Raw genomic sequence first — 22,038 nt, 5'->3', positions numbered from 1 at the left:
TGCTGCTTTCCCAGGCTCATTATCAAGTAGCTGGATTGAAAGCAAAGGAACTAGGACTCAAATTGGCACTGTGATATGGAATGAAAGGATTACAAGTGGTACCTTAACCTGATTTGCCACAATCCAGTTCATTTACTGAAATGTTTATTGTACTAAATAGCTATAGACAATGTATCCTTTTCAACACTCTGTCTTTGGTGTCTGGATATGAACACTACCACATGTTTATTTTGTTTCTTTTAGCTGTTGCTACATGGACTACTTCATTTAAACCACTTAACATTATTTGAGGAGATTACTACCCACATTTTTAAGTGTAGAAACAGGCTAAGGGAATATGGAAGCTACCCCAGTAGGACACACATTGTCAGCAGCAGAGCAGATGTGGGATCCCAAATCACTTTTACTTTAAAAAAACTTTGCTACATTAAGTTCTAACCACACTTGTTTGCTGCTGTACTCTAACAGAGCAAAGAACTTGGGAAAACTTGTTTCTAATCTTTGCAAATATGGAAATCAGTATGGAGAATACTCAGGCAGCTGAAAATCCACCTACCATATGACCCAGCAATATCCCTTCTAGGAATACATCCAAAAGACCTGTTACATGAGAAAGCAACATCACCCCTGTGTTCACAATAGCACAATCAATAATTTCAACAACATGGAAGCAACCAAAATGCCCATCAACAGAGGACTGGATAAGGAAACTGTTTCATTGATTCTATGGAATACTACTCAGCTATTTTAAAAAAATGAAACACATCTCTTCGTGGCTAAATGGGCCCAACTGGAAACCATTATGCCAAGGGAAATGAGCCAATCCCAAAAGGTCAGATACCACATGTTTGCCTTATTATAAGATAATACGATGTCAAATCTAAAAATTGTACCTGTAAATTGCATCTTATCACACTTCCTAGCTCTCTGTACCACATGTAATAAGATCTTGTGATGTAACCTATTAATCAATAATTCATGAGAGACTTACAGCTTGTGATCACCTGAGATGGTTATTACTACTACCCATGAGCAATGATGATCTAGTCCATACTGTACTCCCCTTAGGACCACATGGGTCACACGCTAGCAGTTATTTCTGCAGGAAGATGTTGGACATTCTTTTGCAGCATCCTAGCACCACATTGATACCTCTGTTACAAGTTCAACAACATCATGGAGATGAAGACTCACTATTTTATTTTGTTTTGTGCCTAAGGGAATGTCTAATGGAAATGTGGCAGAAATAAATATGCCCATAGGTAGAAACAGAGAGGAGTATATCCCTGTACTTGCGATACAAGGATGACTCAGAGTGAAACAACAGATAAGCCCCTATATTGTTGGAAGATGCCGCAATGGCAGCACGATGGACTTCTGAGGGCACTTGGGACACACCTAGTGAGAGACTGGAGAAGAGGAAAATGGGGGGAGGGGGAAACCCCAATGCCTATTAAACTGTGTCATAAAATAAAGAGTAAAATAAAGAGTAAAAATAAATAAAGAGTAAAAAAAGGTTAAAAAAAAAGCTTATTTATAATCTTTGCAAGCTTTCAAAATTAAAATTTGAGTATGATATATATATTAAAGGATTTAATTGTTTATTACCCAACGTTTCTTAGTGTTTCATGCTCTTTGTGAAACACAAAAGGATTTTCAAAGGTTATGAAATTTTTCTCAGTGGAGAGATTTATGCAATGCGACCTTTATTTCTATTATAAACTTAATTATTAACCGGTAAAATTCTACTGGGAGTAGTAGTTACACTAGTATCTTTTGTTGTACCTGGTCTCTGGTCTCAGTTTGCATTTGAGGCAGCTGCTCTCTTTTTTTTCCAATCAGAGGGCTTTTATAGAATAGAAGAGTAGCTATCCTAAAAGAGATTTACTTCCTACAGGCACATCTACCAGATCTTACCCACTTCTCCATGGAATACCATGAAGTGCATTACAGTTAGAACTGCATCTGCTCCTAGGTGCTAGAAAAAGTAATGTACATTTGGATCCTAGAGATGGTGCACCTGACCCTCCTAACTTCCACAACACACTTTCTCACCCCAGCTGTTTTCTTTCATAATAAATTTGTCCATCACTTCTTGGCACTTTGGGTAAGATCATGTGTATTATACATTTGCCCATACTTTTGGATACTGCTGAGTTAAAGCATGACATCCATGTGTATATGCTTAAACTATAATGAAATATTCAATTGTTCTTCTTCTATGATGTTTCATTTTTGACCAGAATGAATACCTCAGGACTGGTTTATTCTAGGTTCTTTTAGCTTTCCCATAACAAATACTTATTCAGTACACACTAAATGAAAAAAAGAAAAAAAAATCCATGATGAGCAAAATAGAAACAGGTTAGATAAAGACAAAACCTTATATGACCAGGATTTGAAGAAGGTGAGAGAAATAATCTGTACAAATGCAGAATTTAGTTCTATATTTTTTGCAAAAGTGCTTCTTGGAATTTGGCACAGGACAAGAAATATCTGCAGGGTTACTTTTTTCCTTTATACTACTTTAAATGAAAAGTAGAAAAATGCTTTCAAAAAATCTTAAGTGTGATATAAATGCAAACTATGACTGAATAACATGAGCACTAGCACTTGTCCCTGGTAATCGCTTCCAGTTGCATTGACATTTTAAACAAGTCTGCTCAATTCTTTGAATCACTAAGTATTTACACTAATTTCACTCTCCCCTTTCCCGCCAGCAAGTCATACAGAAAACAATGTGGCAGCAAATGCATGCGCTAAGTGTCACCCTAAACAGAATAAATGTGGTCTGCCATTGAGGGGTATTTGGTTCAACATTCTTCCCAATCTTTCTTTTCTTACTTACAGTTACTTAAAGCACAAAACACAGGAAAACATAGCATCGAGCTACCGGTCACAGAGAGCTGCTGTTTATAATCCCACACAGAGAGAGTGTAAGATGGCAACCGCATCTTACCAGTAATTAGAGAAATTACAGGATTGAATGTACTTTGTGATTTAGTACTTCAGTCTAGCTTGACAGATTTTGAATCTTAGTTCAGAAAGATGGTAAAAATGATATTTTGTGATATAGAAAATGGAAGTAGCTCTCAAAACTGTGTTAAACTTTGTGGTTACCTAAACTTCATTAAATCATCAATAAATTATGTTTCGTTCCAGGCTGTCATAAAGTTATTATAACATGATGTTAAGTGGCAAAGATTTAGAATTTAAAAGTTAAGACAGAATGTTCAACTCTGGCCTTTGAACTATCCTGAAGTTACTTCTGATTTAATTAAAGACATGTGAGAATGCAACAAACTACAAATAACCTTCCTTAGAGTACATTTCAGCTGATCTAGGAAGCAAAAAAAGAAATGCAGGAAATGCATTTCTATTAATATAATATAATATAATATAATATAATATAATATAAAGGTGTTCCTGGCTCCTGGATTTGCTGGATTTCTGTGAATGAACAAATGATAGCAAAAGTTATACACAAACCTAGGAAATCGCGGATATGTTGGGTTAGCATGCAGAAACTGAAATTCAACATGATATTGGGGGAGTATATTCAAAATCTGTGACCAAAAAGTCTAAAATAAAATGTATGTCCTAATTGAGATAGCTGAACCCAGGGTCCTCTGCATCATCTTTCATATGCACTTTTTGCTTGGTGTCACATAGGAGAGTAAACAGGATCAGAATTCGAGTTGAACATTATGATTCACATCAATTCCAGTTTTAAGAGCCAAATTCTTTTTTTTTTTAAAGATTTATTTTATTATTTTTTCATTGGAAAGGCAGATATACAGAGAGGAGAGACAGAGAGGAAGATCTTCCGTCCGATGATTCACTCCCCAAGTGAGCACAACGGGCCGATACTATGCAGATCCGAAGCCAGGAGCCTCTTCCGGGTCTCCCACGCGGGTGCAGGTTCCCAAAGCCTCGGGCCGTCCTCGACTGCTTTCCCGGGCCACAGGCAGGGAGCTGGAAGGGAAGCGGGGCTGCTGGGATTAGAACCGGCGCCCATATGGGATCCCCGGCGTGCAAGGCGGAGGACCTTTAACCACTTGCGCCACCGTGCTGGGCCCAAGAGCCAAATTCTTAAAAGTGCTCAATTATGTGTTTCTGGGTCAAATTTTACGAAGAACTTGAACACTGAAAATATCTATTTAAACAATCTTTGTTTTTACTGGCTTTTACTTTTTAAAAGCCCTTTGGTCTCCAACATCTCTGTGGTCTATGAAAGGCAAGAGGGCAGCGTAGTAGGTGTCTGTCTGGTAGCCATGTGCCCCCGGAAAAGTCGCATTGTCTGATAGCTCAATTTCTGCACTTGTGCAAGGGGTCACCACAGGTACCTTTGAGGATGAGAGTGAGGGGCCAAGCAAAATGTGCATTTCAAATGTCTGGTAATCATTGTGGAAGTTAGCAAGCTTCAGCCAAAAAAAAAAAATAGCTGTCATTGCTTCACATTAGATATTATTCTGTCCAATTTTTAAGTTAAAAAAGCAAGGTGTTGGCATGAAGTGATTGGCCCAATTGGCAGTCTGCATATCACAACTTGTAACTTAGTGCACTAGTTTCCAAGGACTGCTGTAACATGTTACCACAAACTATGACTTAAGACAGTTTAAGATTTTTGTTTTTTTGTTTTTTTCTCACTGGGCTGACATCTAGTTGTCAGCCAACTCTATTCCCTCCAGAGACTCTGAGAGTCTGCTCCTTACCAGTTCAGCCTTTGTGGCCATTGATCTCCTTGGCTTCTAGCTGCAACAGTCAGATCTCTGCTTCTGTACACACATGACCTTCTCTACTCTTATCTGTGGCAAATCTTCTGACTCATTTGTAATGCTACATGTGATTGTATTTAGGGCCCACGAGGATAGTCTAATGTAACCCCTCCCACCCTCTATTTCAAGATCCTTAATTTCATTGCATGTTAATGTTCTTTTAAAATATAATGTGAACGTACAGAGATTAAAACAGATACAATTGGATTGCCATTATCAGGTCAGTTGGTATTCAACTTGACTTATACCCCATGCCAGTTTGTTCACATGCAAATTCCTCTTGTATGCTCTTGCTGGCTTGGACGTGTGATGCATAGGAAGCCCACCTGGAATCCTAGCCACAAATACTGAAGAGCATTTCAAAACTATAAAAGCCACTCAGTTACATCCTCAAAACACTCTTCCCTACATCAGAAAATTAATTCACATGAAATCCTAATTTATGCTTTTTGGTAATTTTTATGAATTCTTATAAAACACACTCAGCATCTCCTCTATGGCAGTCCCTTTGCTAATTGTAAAAGGTACAGAGGTAAATCTACTATGCTCTGTACTTTTAAGAGTATCACAATATGAGGAACTAGACATATTTAAAATGGATAATTAACAGTATGGGCAGTACTGTTGCTAAATGAAATGCTGTGACTAGCAAAGGCAAGTGAGGTACTTTCCTAAGATTAAAAAAGTAAGGAGGCTCTCAAAACTTGGTAATCAATTATAAATGGCATTTTAATAAGATTTTTTCAAAATCTACATTTATGTCAAAAATACACGATGAACAAAGTTCTATATAAAGTGATATGCTTACAGTTTTCAGGAATTATATCAAAGACATCTTCGGTGGGAAGGGTGTTACTTAGACTACAATACATAGTACTACATAAGCATGAAATACTTTGTTAGACAGTTCTTGTGATATAGTAGGCAGGAGGAAAACAGTTGAAGTTAGGTCACAACCCTCACTTATTAACAGTGATGTTGATGTTGGGTGTTGGCAATGTTTGAGCTTCAAATGGAGATTTGTGGACTCTTACCAAAATAGCTCAGACACTGATTAAGTTTGGCAGGTTCTACTCTGGGAAATCAAAACAGAAACATGAACAGAAATGCTCTACCTGACAGGTTACTGGGCAAAAGCATCATTATGTCCATCTGATAAGATGACTAGCACCATGAGTTCCATAGGTGCTTAAGGCAGTGGCCCCTATGTTGTCTGTGAAACTATCAAGAACTGAATTTACAAGTTGATCAAGTTTACAGCCTTCAGTATATCATCCTTGGGATGTGTTACCAAAATGCTGAGGCCTACCATGGGCAAAGGGAGTGTGGTGCAAATTTTAGAGGCAGCCTGTAATCATCAACAGGTCAAATTGAAGTCTCTAGGCATATTTTGCTTGCTGAATATAAATCTGCCTAGGATGCCTTGATTTGAAGGTCAAAGCCAGGAGTGTATGAGAATCTTGATTACATTAAAGCAGAAAAAGATACATATTAGGATCTCAAGCGTGGTTTGCAGAAGGGTCATGTTTTTTAGCCTACGTTCATCCTCTCCTGTAACGCCCCCATATTCTATACACACAGCATCTACCATTAGTAAATCTCACAAAGTACAATCACATTTTCCAAACAGAAGCAACTTGCATTATTGTCTATGAAGTCCTTAGTCAATACATTTGCATGCCCAAGATAGAACTGCATTACAGAGAAGAATATCAATATTTAATGTAGTTTTCTCTTATAAGAATAATAAATATTAATCATAGAAAACCTGAAAAATGCAAAAAATTAGGTACAAGGAGAAATGGCATAATTTGACTTTTTTGATTACAGATTACTGTTAGCATGTGTCATTTACAGTTATTTTCTATATATAATAAGGTTTTTGTGAATAATCCTATTTATGCATATGTGTTTACACACACACACACATACACACACACACACACAAGGGTACTCATATGGGATGCTAGCTTCACATATGGTGATTTCACCCACTGTGCCCCAGTGCCAGCTCTTTACATTCATTTTTTCTTATTGCTATCATCCTACACATTCACCATTTCTTCCTTGTCTGTCACCACATGCTCCTAGGTTTCTCCAGATTTGCTTCCTATTTATTCTCAGTGTCCATTTTCTGCATACCTTTCTTTATCAAATTGTTAAATGTTGAAATTAAAGCTGATGACCATCTTCTCTTTTCTGGCATCCTGTGATGGTGTTCTTAATCATCATGACTTTAAGTACTATCTTGACATACAGCCCCGCCCCCGCCCCCTGGATTTGTATCACTAACCTCGGATTTAAGATCCATGTTCATAGGCCCAGCTATCTGCTTTGTGATCTGACTTGTATGTTTCACAATCAAACCCACCAGGTCAACACTGACCTTTGCTTTCTACATTTGCCTCCTCCAATCAGAACATATTTGTAAATAATACCATGCTCCACCAGTCCGGAATCCAACCATGGACCAGCCCCCCTGTGGCACCTCCCTTTTGTGTGTAATCCATCACCATGTCCTACAGATTCTACCCAAAATGAGATCTTGACACAAGAAATACAGTACATTTCTTTTTTAAACATCTAGGATTCAGGCATTAAAAATCAATACATGCAAAAAATGTGTGTTTGTACCTGCATCAAAATTCTGAAAACATTGTTTAGAAACTAATAAAAAGTGTCATTTGCAGATGGGTACAGATGTGAGAAATTGCACAGTTTATGTATACACATGTCTGTATGTATGTGTGTATATATAAATATATATAAATAAATAACTATATAAATAACTAGACAGATGTGAGTCTGAATACTAATTCAGTCACTTATTACCACCTGTGTGACCTTGTGCAAGTTATGTAAACTCTCTGTTAACTCTCCCTCGGCTGCTTAATCTATAAAGCAGGGATAAAAACAGGACCTTTCCTTACAGGGATTTGATGAGGAACACACAGGATAAGGCAAGGGAAAGTGAAGGCTTAGAAAGTACTTGGCAGATAATAAGTGCTCAGTAAACCTGAGCTGTGATGGCAGTGCTGCTGCTGCTGACAGTAAGTATGCATACAGAAAATAAATGGAAATAGGACTATCTTGCAAAGTTAGGATTTCCAAAGTCCTAGAAAATGAAAAAGATAGAAAAAAAATCTAAAGGAAAATAAGATCTGTAGGAACAGGAAATCAGGGAAAGAAAGGATGCATAGGATAGGAATTCTTAGACCACATGTTCAAGTTCAAAGACTATGGAGAAAGGATGTAGTATTATTGGAATTATCTACAGGGATCATGCCAGAGAAACCTTTAAAGACTGATGAAATGGAAGGAGACATAGCTGACATGCATGGATAGTTGTCCTTCACGTAGCCACTCCCTTGCCACTCCTATTGGGCCCTGGAGCCCAGAGGAGTGAGATGAACTGACAATCACTGTGTTGCAGATTTTATACTTGCGTGAGATAACATGTATCAAAGAGTGAGGCTCAGTTATTCTCTGGAAGCACAGAAGGAGGTGAAGGAAGTAAAGCATAGCATAGATAAATGGAAGGAAAGCATAGCATAGACCTTGGAAATAACTAGAAAAATTGATAACTGAGTCCCTCAAGCAAACAGGCCATATATTTAGCTCATTATTATTTTATTAATATGTAGTTTGCGAATGTCAAACATTTCCTTAACAGGTCAGATCATGTGTACAGGCATGGACTGGGGAAGTAGGGATAATGAGAAGGATGAAGCGAAACAAAAGAGAGCAATTGGGCCCAGCATGGTGGGCTAGTAGCCAAAGTACTCTCTTTGCACATTCTAAGATCCAATATGAGCACTGGTTCACATTCTAGCAGCCCTGTTTCCCAGTTCCCTGCATGTGGCCTGGGAAAGCAGTCTAGGACGGCCCAAAGCCTTGGGACCCTGTACCCGCATGGGAGACCTGGAAGAGCTCCAGGCTCTTGGTTATGGATCGGTTCAGCTCCAGCTCTTTTGACCACTTAGAGGGTGAATCAGCAGATGGAATAATTTGCTTCCTTTCTGTCTCTCCTCCTCTCTGTGTATTTGACTTTCCAATAAAAATTTTAAAATCTTTTTAAAAAAAGAATAATTAGTATCTATATGCAAATGCTTATATAAGTGTACACACTAATTGTGAGGATGTTTGTACATGATCATTTTTAAGATAAAACTTTATTTTGGGGAGCATGCATTGTTTTCTAATGAACCAAACCAAGACTCTTACTTTAATCTGAAGTACAGATTAGAAGCCTTGACTCCAGGGCCCATGTAAAGAGAACATGCAAAGATGCTGCATGACCTAATGTTTTTTATTTTAACTCTTTGTATTCTCCTGAATATCTTCAAGCCACAATTCATCAATGATGTTTTTGTATAAAAAGCTCTTTTAGTAAATAATATATATTTGAAATACCTTTGATATGATATCCTATATTATTGCTAAAAAAAAAAAAACAACCTTGAAGAACAGTAAATTGAAGACTTCATTTGACAGGCAGATCCACTGGGAAGTGACTAATATACCATGGTGAGCTGCTAGGGAGAACCACTACTGAAACTGCCTCCTGACAAACCATGCCTTCTCTTTCACTATAATGTACAGTCTGTCTGTCTTTTTGGAAACCTCATTTGACGTCTCTCATTGCCCACTCATCCTTTGCCCTGAGACCTTTTAGCACATATATGGAATGCAGTATACATCCACCAATGTATTTTTCTTTCTTTTGAATATGAGGGAAATGCAAAAACAACACAGATCACATATGGGATATAAATAAATATTTTCTAGAAAGTAAATTGTCTTCTTAACTTTTTTTCTGAAAAGTTTTAAATTTGTGTATATTTTCCTTTCATGGCACGAAAGACTGGACTATCTGGGCAAGTTCTTCCAGTTGGGCCATGCCAGTGCTGATCCCCTTTGAGGATCCTCAAATGAGATTTTGAACATATCTTGATTTATGATAATCAGTTGAATATGCAGCATTGAGGAATTAACTTTCTCCAACTTAATTCAGATCATCTCCAGGAGCAGACTGAGGCTTGATTCCTTATCTACAGTGATGTGTAGAGTCCCACAAAATATGGACTGAATCCAAGAAACAAAGAGAGTATTGGGGGAAAATCCAAATTTTAGGCTCTGGATTTGTGTGATTGCTACGTGGCTCAATCAGAGGCTTGTGAGAAGGAGTGAGACAGTGACCACTAAAGCACTCTGAGAACAGTGGCCAGAGAGTTCTGCACAAAATTAAGCACACAAAACACAGGTGAACATGCATTGAAAACTTGCTGTCTGCTTGAAGGGATTCAGTCTGCCCAGCAATCATATTTAAAAAGGTTTATTAGCATCCTCATTTTGTACTGAATAAACTGAGACGCAGCTATGTAAATAATTTTTTAAGATCACACATCCCGAGGACACATAGAACCAAAGCCTAGGTGAGTTGACTCTCAACTCAGCGTTTTTTTCTATTTAATTTTGTAGATTTTGTGCTGGGAAAATCAAACAGGGTGGCCCCCATGGAAACTTGCTTGGGCTGTGGTATTGTTGCTTTAAATAATTCTCTCACCTGGGGGTACAGAATGTGGAAATGAAAAGTTGTCCCTGACTCCACAGGACTTCAAATCATGCGTCAGTTTCAAAATGAGTCAATGAGGGGAAGTCTGTCATCTCAGGTGGGTTTGTGAAAATGAACAAGCATGGAGCACAGACCAATCTTGGCTTAGAAATAAACAGATGTACTCCAAATAATCCTGATCTGTATCATATATATTTTTTGATGCTGACTTTCTGAAACACTGTCTTTGAATAAGATGTGACACAAACATAAAATGACCAACAGCAAACACCTCTGTAAAACAATCTGACATTTCTAATAAAAACCCAGTGGTTTGGGGTTTATTATTTGACCTTTTATATGAAACCGGGAAATTTTTGCTATCCCTGGAAATAAACTTCACCTTTCAACACTAATTTAGAGATCCTTTATGTGCCAATAAGTGAATCTATGCCATGTATGCTTTTCTAGGCTGTTTATTCTCTATTGTGTGTATGTGTGTGTGTGTCTATGTGTACCTTTGTGCATGTGTGTGGCAGATATAAGGAAGGAACATTTAGTCCTTGTCCTCACATATCTTAGCATCAAGTGCAAGTGGAATGGCTTATATCCAGAAAGCACTAGTTTTTCTTCAAAGTATGCAGTAGTAATATTAGCACCTACAGAAATCTTTGCAGCTTTTGAAAGATGCACATGCTATTTAAATAGCTGTGATATTTTTATTACACACATGTGCTTGCTCTTTTCTGAAACCATCGTAACTAAGAAACTTCAGTTTAAAAAAAATAGTGTCTCCCACAATCTCATGTCACTGGAGATGGCTACCCCTGTTAATTGCTGTGCCCATTTCTTGCAGACTTGTTTTTCTGCAAACGTACATGCACATTTCATTCCCATTTCAAGAAAGAGTTTTGCATTTGCATTTGTTGCTGTGTTCAATTCTCTTAGATTATTTTCTAACTTACCCAAATATTGCACTCTTTTAAATGCATATAGATGAATATAATATTCTATGGAACATGTACCCTTTGATCTTTATAAAAAGAATCATCAAGTTATAACCCACCAGCCAAATCAATCCCACTTCCTATTTTTATAAATATTTACACAGTGTTTTTGTGGTTGCTTTCATGCCACAACTGCAAAGATGAATAGTTGCCACAAAGACCATCTGGACTGCAAAAAGAAACACATTTCCTATCTGGCTCCTTGAAAAAGCTTACTGACCTTACTACATAACAACCACCCAACTTAGGCAAAGAAGACAAAAAAGGGTGCCTTCTTTAGGTGTTTGTGATAGGCAAGGGCAGATATAGTTTATATGTGCTCATATACATGAATACCTTATGACCTGTATAATGTATGGTAGTTTCATTCATGAAATCCTATGTGTTAGCGAAAATAGCATTTTCAGTTGTCTCAATCTGATAATGAAGGGACTATGACACCAAGTGATTTGTCCAAATGAGGAATTCTGCAAATGAATATACACTACGAAAGTTATGTTTTCTGTAGTGTTTTCACTTACAGTAATGCATATCTCTCCATCCAGATTTCAAAAATTTGTGCACACTTCATATTCATATGCATACTCACATATTCTTTCACACTCATTCTTTTGTTTTCTTCCTCACACACACGAACACATGCACGCAATACCATGTCAATATCATGTGATACTACTTCACTAATCCACACAAAAGCGTCTCTACCTTCTATGTGCTATCAGAACAACTAAATGTCTTGTTCAAATGCAGATCTCTAACTCTGCAGAATTAGTAAGGGGACTGAGGATCTCCACTCCCAAGGGGCTACCAGGTGATGTCCAAGGTTATGTAAGGAGAGGCAAGGAAAAAAATAAGCAAGAACATTGGAGAGTAGGTTTGTGATATGTTATAATGGAGGCAAGTAAATCCAGGTATGAACATGGGGGAATGGAGGAGGGATAGAAAGTGCTCTCCTCTGTTGACTAGGGAGGATAATATGGCATTTACGTAGTACTCTCATGGAAACAACAGAGCAATTTATATACATACTTGGGAAAAGAACAGCCATGTCGAAACAAAGACAGTACAAAGACCCTGGGGCAGGGATCTGCCAAGCCTATTAGAAGAGTCAGTAGGACATGTGGAAGTCAGGGAGCAGAGCAGTGGATGGTGAATTTTGAGAAGTTAAGCCGGTGGAACTGGCTACAAAGGATTCCAGAGCGTCCTTTAAGAACTTCGGTTTCGCTTTCAAGAAGCAGGAGCAATGGGAAGCTGTTGAGAAGTTTAACAGAATCATTCTGCTTTCTCAAGAAAGAACAGCTAGTGATGATGAGTTGGAGTTAAATAAAAACCGAAAAGCTATTAATTGCTTTACAATATTTTATGACATAAGTACTTGATTAGGCACTCACGGTGTTAATGAATTGAACTCTATCTAGTGGTTACCACTAAGTAAGGATTCACTCTGTTTCGGATACTGAGATAACGACTCCACAAAACATGATCTCATCAATCAATCTCCCTATCAACAAGGTATTGACATTTTCAAAGGGAACTGAACTGGCCACACAGAGGGAATCAAAAGAATTGAAATTCAAGCTTGTGTCTCTACCACAATTAAAAGTGCATTAATCACTGTTACCTCTCTAAGTTATTTTAGTCTATATTTTAAAAGTATATTTATTTATCTATGTACGTATTTGAAACAGTAACAGAAGGAAAAGGAGATCTTTCATTTGCTGGTCTATGCTCCAAATGGCTGAAATAGCTGGGGCTGGTTCAGGCTGAACTCTCCCACAGGGGTGATAGCGAATCCAGCACTTAGGGCATCTTCCACTGCCTTCCCACACAGATTAGCCTAAAGCTGGATTGCAGGTAGAGTAGCCCGAACTCAAAGCAGTCCTCTAATAGAGGATGCCAGTATCACAAGTGTGATACTGCCTAACCTGCTATGTCTTAACCTGCTGGTCTCAGTGCTGGCCTTTCTTTAGTCTATCTATATTAATATTTGAAAACAATATCCTGCTACTCCAGAACTTTATGAGTAGCTACTAAGTCGGAATGCTTCAAAGCAGGAGTGTAAAGACCTAGGCTAGGAAATGGAATCCCCTTTCATCAGATATCTTCTCTGCTAAAGAAGAACATAAGTAAGTCCCAGATTTTCCAAGTTGTTTCAGATCAACTTGTCTGAGTGCTTCTTTGCCTCTAATTCACACCATTTATTAGGCACTTGTGTAAGAAGTCACTGGTTAGTACCCTTTCTGCAATGAATCTACACGAGAGCCCATCTCATGTGCTTGGCTGTTTAGGTTGCCTCACATTAAACAAAACAAAGTTTATGTCTTAAAGTTTCATGTTAGACAAATATCCACTTGGGGCTGATGTGTTGGCATAGTAGGTTAAGCCTCCACCTGTGGCGCAGGCATTCCTTATGGGATTCCATATGCCTTGGCTGTTACACTTCCAATCCAGCTCCTTGCTTATGACATGAGAAAGCAATGAAGGATGACTCTTACTCATGAAATTTGTTACATTAAAAAATGCTTTACAATGCACTCATTTAATTTTAGAAATTTAACTTAGTAAGCAAAGGAAAAGTTCCTTTAAGATCACATCAACTTGGAAATGCTAGGGCAATTTATTTATTTATTTATTTTAGTGGGTTTTTTTTAGTCAGATATGCAGAGACAAATATCTTTCATCCACTGGTTCACTCCCCAAGTGGCCACAATGGCCAGAGCTTTGTCGATCTAAAGCCAGGAGCTTCTTCCAGGTCTCCCACGTGGGTGCAGGGTCCCAAGGCTTTGGGTCATCGACTGCTTTCCCAGGCCACAACCAGGGAACTGGATGGGAAGTGGGACTGCCGGGACATGAACCAGTGCTCAAATGGGATCCTGGCACATGCTAGGCATGAACTTTAAGCACTAGGCTACTGCACCTGACCCACTAGGGTAATTTATACAAGGAATATATATTTTATTTCTAGTTAAAACAAACTGATAGATCCATGTAACTTCATGGTAGTATTGTTACTTTTGTGCCCCCCTCCACTTTCCTAAACATGCTTATACATTTGTGCAAAGCCATGCATGCTCACATATACCCACAAGAAAAACTGCAAGATGCCTTTGGAGACTTTCTATTGCTGTAGAGGCCACTTCCTGTTTTGTGCTTTCATCTGAAATCTCAGTATGTCATCTCAGCCCTGAGGCAGTTATTTCTGTTGGTCTTGCTGGAAGATAGCAACAGCCCATCTCTGCAGCTTTGCTTTGTTGACTAGGTAGCCGTGCTGCCTCACAACCATACCCCAATCTTCTCCTCATACCCACCAACATCCCAAAAAGGAAATAAAACTCTGCTGTGTACTTAATTTTTTTAAAGACTGAATGTTCTCAGTATTTCTTGCCAGTGAAAGAGCATCCTGCAGATTCACAAATATTTTCTAGAAATTTCTCAGAGATACATGCCAGTTGTTGTCCAAATTAAAGAGCATAAGGTGTTGCCTGTGGGCTAAAACTGCAAGCATTTTGTCTATAAAATGGTAAGCAAACCCTAAGACTTTGCCACTTATCTGCCTCTTGACCACAGGTCAGGTACTTCAGCTGTGTGTGAAGTACAGGGTTTTCATTGTGTCAGTGAGGGCAATGGCACTTCCTTCACTCCTCCTTGTGGTGGCCCTCATTTGCTCTGGGCCGCGTCCTCTGGTTTGCTGGCGTACCTGCTGCCCACTTGTCTTGTGGTGAGTGTTGTCTCCAGAAAGAAAGGGAAAGAAGGAAGTGGGAGGGGAGAACAGGGAGTTGCTCAGTCCCCTTCTCGCTCTTGAAATGCACAGATAGTCTGGGAACTTGCAGAGACACCAAGGGACCCGTCTCTCGGGGGAAGTATTCTATCCCAAGTGACCCAAGGGCAGAATCCCTCAAAGAAAAGGGAAGTGCTTACTCTAGAGCCCAGAATCTGAAGTAATATACCTCCTCCTGGCTATAGCTGTCTATGGATTCAGCGCAGGAATGCAGCTTTCCTCCTCCATGTTGCCTGTGGGAGAATTGATGTAACATATCTCTTCTGTTTACACAGACTTTCAAAACATATCTGTCCTGCTGATTCCATGGCATCTCCACTGGGATTGTGAAGTGACATTTCAAACTTAGCAGGTTCCACATTGAAATCCTAAGCTTCTATGTCCCTTCTTAAAAGGCAATTCTTCTGGTTGCTTAGGCTACAAATATTGGTATTGGCTTTTTCATTTCTCATACCCAACTAACAGACCAACCATTTTTCCTGGAAAGTGAGGCTGCATCTTCAAAAATAATTCCTGAGTCTGACCATTACCAGATCTTACACTTCTACTATCCTGGTGTGAGCTATTTTCAACACTCACATGCATCACTATAATGACTTTACAACTAGTTCTACTGCTTCTGTCCATCACCGTTTTATCCCTTCTTCTTCCCAGAGGGATCCTAGCAAGATGTGACCCAGAGTACAATCTTCTGCTCAAAATCCTCCCATGTGGTAGGTATGTGGCACAACTGTTCAACAACATATTGTGATGCTGCCATCCTGTGTCACAGTGCCTGAGATTAAGTCCTGCCTCTACCTCTAATTCAGCTTCTTATTACTATTCATCCTGTGAAAAATATGATGTTGGCTCAAGTACCTGGGCCCCTTCCATCTGCATGGGTGACCCGAATACAGTTCTGGACTCCTGGCTTTGGCCTGGTCCTGTCCTAACTGTTTCAGACATTTGATAGTGAACCAGAGGATGAAAGATTTCTCATCTATCTATCTCTCTGCCTTCCAAAACACTAAAATTAAGTAATTAATTAAAAACCAAAACCTCCCACGATTCTTCAACTAAGTCAGAATAGGCTTCCATCGTGGCCTTGGAGACCTTGCATTATCCAGTCTCCTGGTTCCACTCAGACCATCTACCCTGATCCTCTCTTGACTACTTCTATTATTCAAATATTTGGAACATGTCAGATTGCTTCTGCCACAGGGCCTTGGCTTTAGCTGCTCTTTCTGCTGAACCACTGATACTCCATTCAGACAGCATCAGGGCCCCCTCCAGCAACTCCTTCAGGTTTTTGCTCACGTCTTAGCTTCTCAGTGAGATCCAAGCTCATCACACTCTTTATAATACAACCCATCTCATTCAGCCCTTATTCTACTTTGTATTTCCCTTACGATTATAACCTTATAAATACAATCATTTGTAGAATGAATGTTTGTCTTCTCTCCCACCAAGTCCTATTCTCATGGGAGCAGAAGGGAAAGGGATTTTCATCTGTTTTCTGACTTCATACTTCAGTACTTAAACTGCGGTCTGATACAACGTAGTGGCTTACCATATTTTGCTGCATGGATATGCATTGAATGCAAAGGGATAGAGATGCATGCTAAATCAATAAATGTAACAGACGATGAGGCCATTCAGCATGAGATTCATGCTTAGATCTTGGCAACCACAATACATTAAAAGTACATTGCAATTTATGGGTTTGTATATATGAGCTGGGTGAGCTGAGTGAGGGTAATGAGGTAATGATTAGTGATGGTGTTAGGGTTTAGCTCCTAAAGACAAAGGCCTCATAATTCATTTTTTAAACCATGTCTTCTAGCACAGTTATTAAGGTACAATGATTGTTAAAATGTTTATGGAGTGTATGAAAACATGAATGAGCCTATGAGTAGAAGAGTAATTTTGAGCTAAACATAAAAATGTTGTGAGAGGGACTAGTGTTATGTCATAGTGCCACATGCAAAGCTGGCATCCTATATGGGAACTGATTCCAGTCTCGGCTGCTCCACTTACAAACCAGGTCCCTGCTTAAGTGCCTGGGAAGGCAGCAGAAGATGGCCCAAGTCCTTGTTGCCCTGCACTCACATGGGAGAAGCTTCTGGCTCTTGGCTTCACTTTGGCTCAGCCCTGGGTATTTCAGCCATTTATGAGTGAATCAGTGAATAGGAAACCTCTCTGTTTCGCTGTGTTTTTCTTTGTCTGTCTGTGAGATAATTAAATCTTTAAAAACAGTTTTGTGAGAGAAGGAATAAATGTCTTTATTAGTGACTATATCAAAAATATGCAGTATTTACTCCATGTTTGACATTATTCTAGGTATTTTATATGTATTACCTCATGCAATTCTCATCCAGTTGTTTTACATGTGTATATTTATGTTTCCTCTTAACTGAAAATTTAAGTACATTAACCATAACCACAAATCTAATTAAATTTCATTCTGGAATTTGAACCCAGGCAGCCTGATCCAGAGTCCATGTCCTTAACCCCTATATTATATCAAGTCTGGCATTTAAGACCATTGTAAAAGAGAGGTAACTATTTTAATATGCTGAGGCTTGGGAAAGAACATTAATGTGAGGTAACACTAGTGGAATTCAGTATTTTCCACTATTTTTGGTAGTTTTCTTAGACAAATTTTAGGTTACCATCCTGACTAATATCTGACAAATTATGCTTACTTTATTATTCTGTTTGTCTTTTAAAATTTCTTTGTAGTTTATGATTTTGCATATCAAAATGATTTCAGACAAGGGTTAGGATCAAGAGTAAAGTTAAATATTTCACCTCAAGAGAAGTAAACTTATATATGTCATCTTTGAACTCTAGCTTCTAGCACAGAGGGAATATCAACCATGAGAGATATCAAAATGAAAGACTTTGCTTATCACGCTCTGCTGAAAATATCAGGAGAGAGACATGAATTGGGATGACTTTGACCTAGGCTGGAATGCCTTCTATCAGTGCTGAGGAGTAGAGATTATATATCCTTGACCATTACTTTGACATACCAAGTCTACAATCTCATGGATTGTTCTACGGTAAAGGTCTCTAACAAGATGATTACATATGCGTGCCAAATGAGCAGAAATCAATGATGCTGTTATTAAAATGATGCAGAGAGAATTGTCCAATGCCATTATCTTTAGACTGCATGATTTAACACAAGGGATTTTGAAGCTACGTTCCTATTATAGTGTTCCTTTCAACAAAGACAAATTAAAACCATAGCTGCAGCTCCCACTGGTGAGCGCAAGAAGCAGGGAAGGGGTGAACAAGGTTGGACAAAGCGGCAGCGCACTTATGCATACATGGAGGCCAGGTCTGGAGTGGGTCAGGCCACAGCACTTAAGACACAGCACCCATGTTCATGAGAGCCAAGTGGGATGCGGATAGACTGGGCTTGCCCGTTGCTTATACTGGCACATGCCAAACCAGGACTGGGGTCCAGGCTGGTGGGGGTTCTTTGAGGTCACCCCAATTAAGCTGTAACAACTGCTGGTGTGTGTGAGAACTGGGCCTATGGTGGGCTAGGCTGTGCTAGATCATAGCACCCATAAGTTATTCTGAGATATGGGACTGGGGCAGAACTGACCAGGCAGTTGCATCCAATGGTATGCATATCGGCTGATACAGGTGACAGACTGAACCTGACCCTGCACTAGTTAGTGTACACAAATGTTAAGTCTAAGATCACACCAGGAAAGGTTTATTGGGGAGAGTCCTCAACTAGAATGATGGACTCAAATATCAACCAAAGGACAAATCACATTATATGTGGTCTAGCCTTGGATGCATGTATTTTGACTGAGTCTCCTCAGTTGCTGATAGCTGAGCAGTGGACAGTATGCCCAGGTGCACACAGGAGACATGGCAGCAAGCTCACCTATGCCAACAGATGATACTGAATGCCTCATCAGAGTCTAGAAGGTAGAACAGGTTAGATATTTCTCCTGGCCAAGCTTTGCAGCAAGTATCAGAGTCTGCGGAAGCATTAAGGTGAACTTAATCACGCTACAGACTTTGGAGTTTCTCAACCATGGTGCAATAAAACCAACAGTATCTCAGAACTAAGAAAACCACTGAAATAATGCCCTCAGGACATCCTTCCCCACATCGGGGGCTCTAAGGTGTCATCAAATGACTGTTCCCTTTACCCATTGGACACAGAAGAGAAAAAAAAAAGAAATGCATTTAGTCCACCCACCTTCCGCCATAACTTAGCGCTCCCCATCCTGTTCAGGGACCCACCTGGGCGTACATCTTCTCAACCATATAAATAACACTAAAAATTAAAAAAAAATTAAAAATCACATTGAAAATTGAATCAAGAAAATCACATTTTATATACTCAGCTGCACATCTCCACTGACATAAGTACAACAGACAAGTTGAGGCTTTAAGTGGATCTTTCCTGATAGTTTTTTGAAATAGATATATTCTTCGGCAATTTAATACTTTCTCTTTTTTAAGACTTATTTGTTTTTTATTGGAAAGTCAGATATACAGAGACAAGGAGAGACAGAGAGGAAAATCTTCCATCCGATGGTTCACTCCCCAAGCAACCGCAACGGCTGGAGCTGAACCAATTCAAAGCCAGGAGCCAGGAGCCTCTTCCGGGTCTCCCACGCAGGTGCAGGGTCCCAAGGATTTGGGCCATCCTCAGCTGCCTTCCCAGGCCACAAGCGGGGAGCTGGATGGGAAGCAGGGCAATTGGATTAGAACTGGTGCCCATATGGGATCCCAGCATGTTCAAGGCGAGGGCCTTAACCATTATGTTATTGCACCAAGCCCAATACTTTCTTTTAAACACATGGAGATAAGTGAATTGCAGGTCCTTTGGGTTATCATATAGTGTCGATGTTGGTCTAGTCTACTATTTTCACCTATAGATGTTTTCACCTATTTTCTACTTTAAGTGATTTGATTATTCTGACAGAATAACCTGTGCTTCATTTTGACCAAGCAACAGTAACAAAACTGTCAGACAATACACTTGGGTGGAGGTCTAAGAACTTGCTATGGTTTTGCTCTTGAAGAAAAGGCACTAGACTTATAATAATACTCTAATAACTTGGCAGAGTGTACCTCTGTAACAGTCTCTGACACGAAGGTAATCATCAGACAGATGCAGCATTGTTCAGCACCATTCATACAGTACTTGTTCTGTACCAGGCCCTGTGCTGACCCTGGGGACATAGAGATAGTGAAGTCTGAGTCCTGGACCAATTTACAGCATCATCTTTGGCTTTTAAAATAGTGTCTGACAGCTTCAGGAGCCAATGGGCAGCTGATTTGTGGCAGTGAAAGGTAAAGGTTTTGTTTTCTCTGAGGAGGAAGGCATCATCAGGATGCAATGATTCAATTGCTTGACATTTTTCTTTTTCCTTTCCACTAGGGAACAATAGTTTTCCACGCAGAAATCACATGGGTTGGCAGTTTGCATTGAGGGTGATTAAGGATTTTCTTAGGCAACGTGGAACTGACAGCAGCTATAAATAAGGGTTTAACTATTCAGAATTAATTTAGCCATAGTTTATGTATTACTACAAATGTTAGTAATGTCAGTTCTAAATGTATCATTGACTTGGTAATGGAAATACCCTATTGAATTTTCTGTCTGTTCTCTAACAAAGCCAAATTGTTCCCTCCTGCATTTTTAATTGTTTAAATCAATCAGTCATGTTCTTAAAGACTTAAGAACTTAATGTTAAGGACTCACACAGGGAAAATGTTTACATGTATTACTCAGGCTTGCTTTCCTTACAGGAGAGTTATAATCCTACCATTTTCTGAATTATTTGTTTTTTAAAAAGAAAAACAATGAAATGAGAGCATAAATTTTAAGGTACAATTTCATGTATTATACTAATATACTAATATATGCTCTATTTGAACAAAATGATCACAATTTGATATTCAGTATCACCCAGTTTTGTTCCATTTTAATATTGCAAACATTTTCATTACATGTACCTTAAGATTTCTCCAAAATGTTCCTGAGGAAATTAAAGAACAATTGACTCATTCAGCAAGGGTGGTACTTCGTCTCTAGTATCAACAGCACTGGATAATTCTAGCTTTTTTCATGTTTCTGCTGTGAAATCGAGTACCCTATATTATTACCAATAAGCATAATTCTATTTGTAAGCTCTTGTCACTGAATAATCTGCTCATTCTTTCTCCAGACAGTCTCTCTAACTTTCCTTTCCTATCTTACCCCCTCCCTCATCCCCTTATTTGAAAGGTGGTTCCCTGCATGTTTCCCCTCCCCAAACTGTCAACAACTAAATAAATAGGAAAGTAATGATTGCAGTGGGGTTAGAAAAATGGAGGTCTTTAAATAAAGGATGCTATCCAGTACCTCAATCATGTGACATAAATCTAACTGATTTTTCAAACTCTTTGAGAGCAGAGGACTTTGTGATTATTCTTTACTTATTTCAGTCTTCTGTGTGGGACTTCAGTATTATTTCAAAGTCTCTTAGGTGAAGTAATTTGGAGATTAACTTGGGAAAGACTATGACTCATAGCAGACATAGAAGAAGCCAGGCAAGGGTAATGCTGATTTACTCGGGTCCTGCTCCCAATTTGGACACCATTCTCATTGACATCAGTAGTTTAAAGCCGTTACTGCTGGTTCCTGTTCACTGCTTGAACTATGACTAAGGCACAGGAAGTACTTTTCTTTCTTGAGTGGAGAATTAGGAGCATTATATTCTCACATTCAGACTCAGGACTATAAGATTTTTAGTGCACTTCTATTTATGTTTATTCTCATACTGATATTCCTGGAAGAGATATATGGAGTGGGCAGAATTTATTGAAATGAAATTAAAACCCATGTGAGTATTGTGAGAAAGAGCCAGAAAATCAGGAAAGCTGAACAGAAGGGAAGGATAAAAAATGTGAAATTCT

At 39.0% G+C, this 22,038-nt stretch overlaps 1 long non-coding RNA gene across 1 annotated transcript; it reads left to right on the top strand.

Moving 5' to 3' along the window:
- The first annotated feature begins 622 nt into the window (after window positions 1-622).
- Window positions 623-17,420, top strand: LOC121169250. The gene is made up of 3 exons (XR_005885832.1): window positions 623-712; window positions 11,620-11,625; window positions 17,408-17,420. It is a non-coding gene; the product is annotated as an uncharacterized LOC121169250 (long non-coding RNA).
- The last annotated feature ends 4,618 nt before the right edge of the window (window positions 17,421-22,038 follow it).

This window comes from Ochotona curzoniae, unplaced genomic scaffold (assembly GCF_017591425.1).
Source record: "Ochotona curzoniae isolate NIBS_2020 unplaced genomic scaffold, NIBS_Ocur_1.0 scaffold_1852, whole genome shotgun sequence".
NCBI lineage: Eukaryota > Metazoa > Chordata > Mammalia > Lagomorpha > Ochotonidae > Ochotona > Ochotona curzoniae.
Note: the sequence above shows the minus strand (reverse complement) of the source record. Positions and strands in the feature narration are given on the sequence as shown.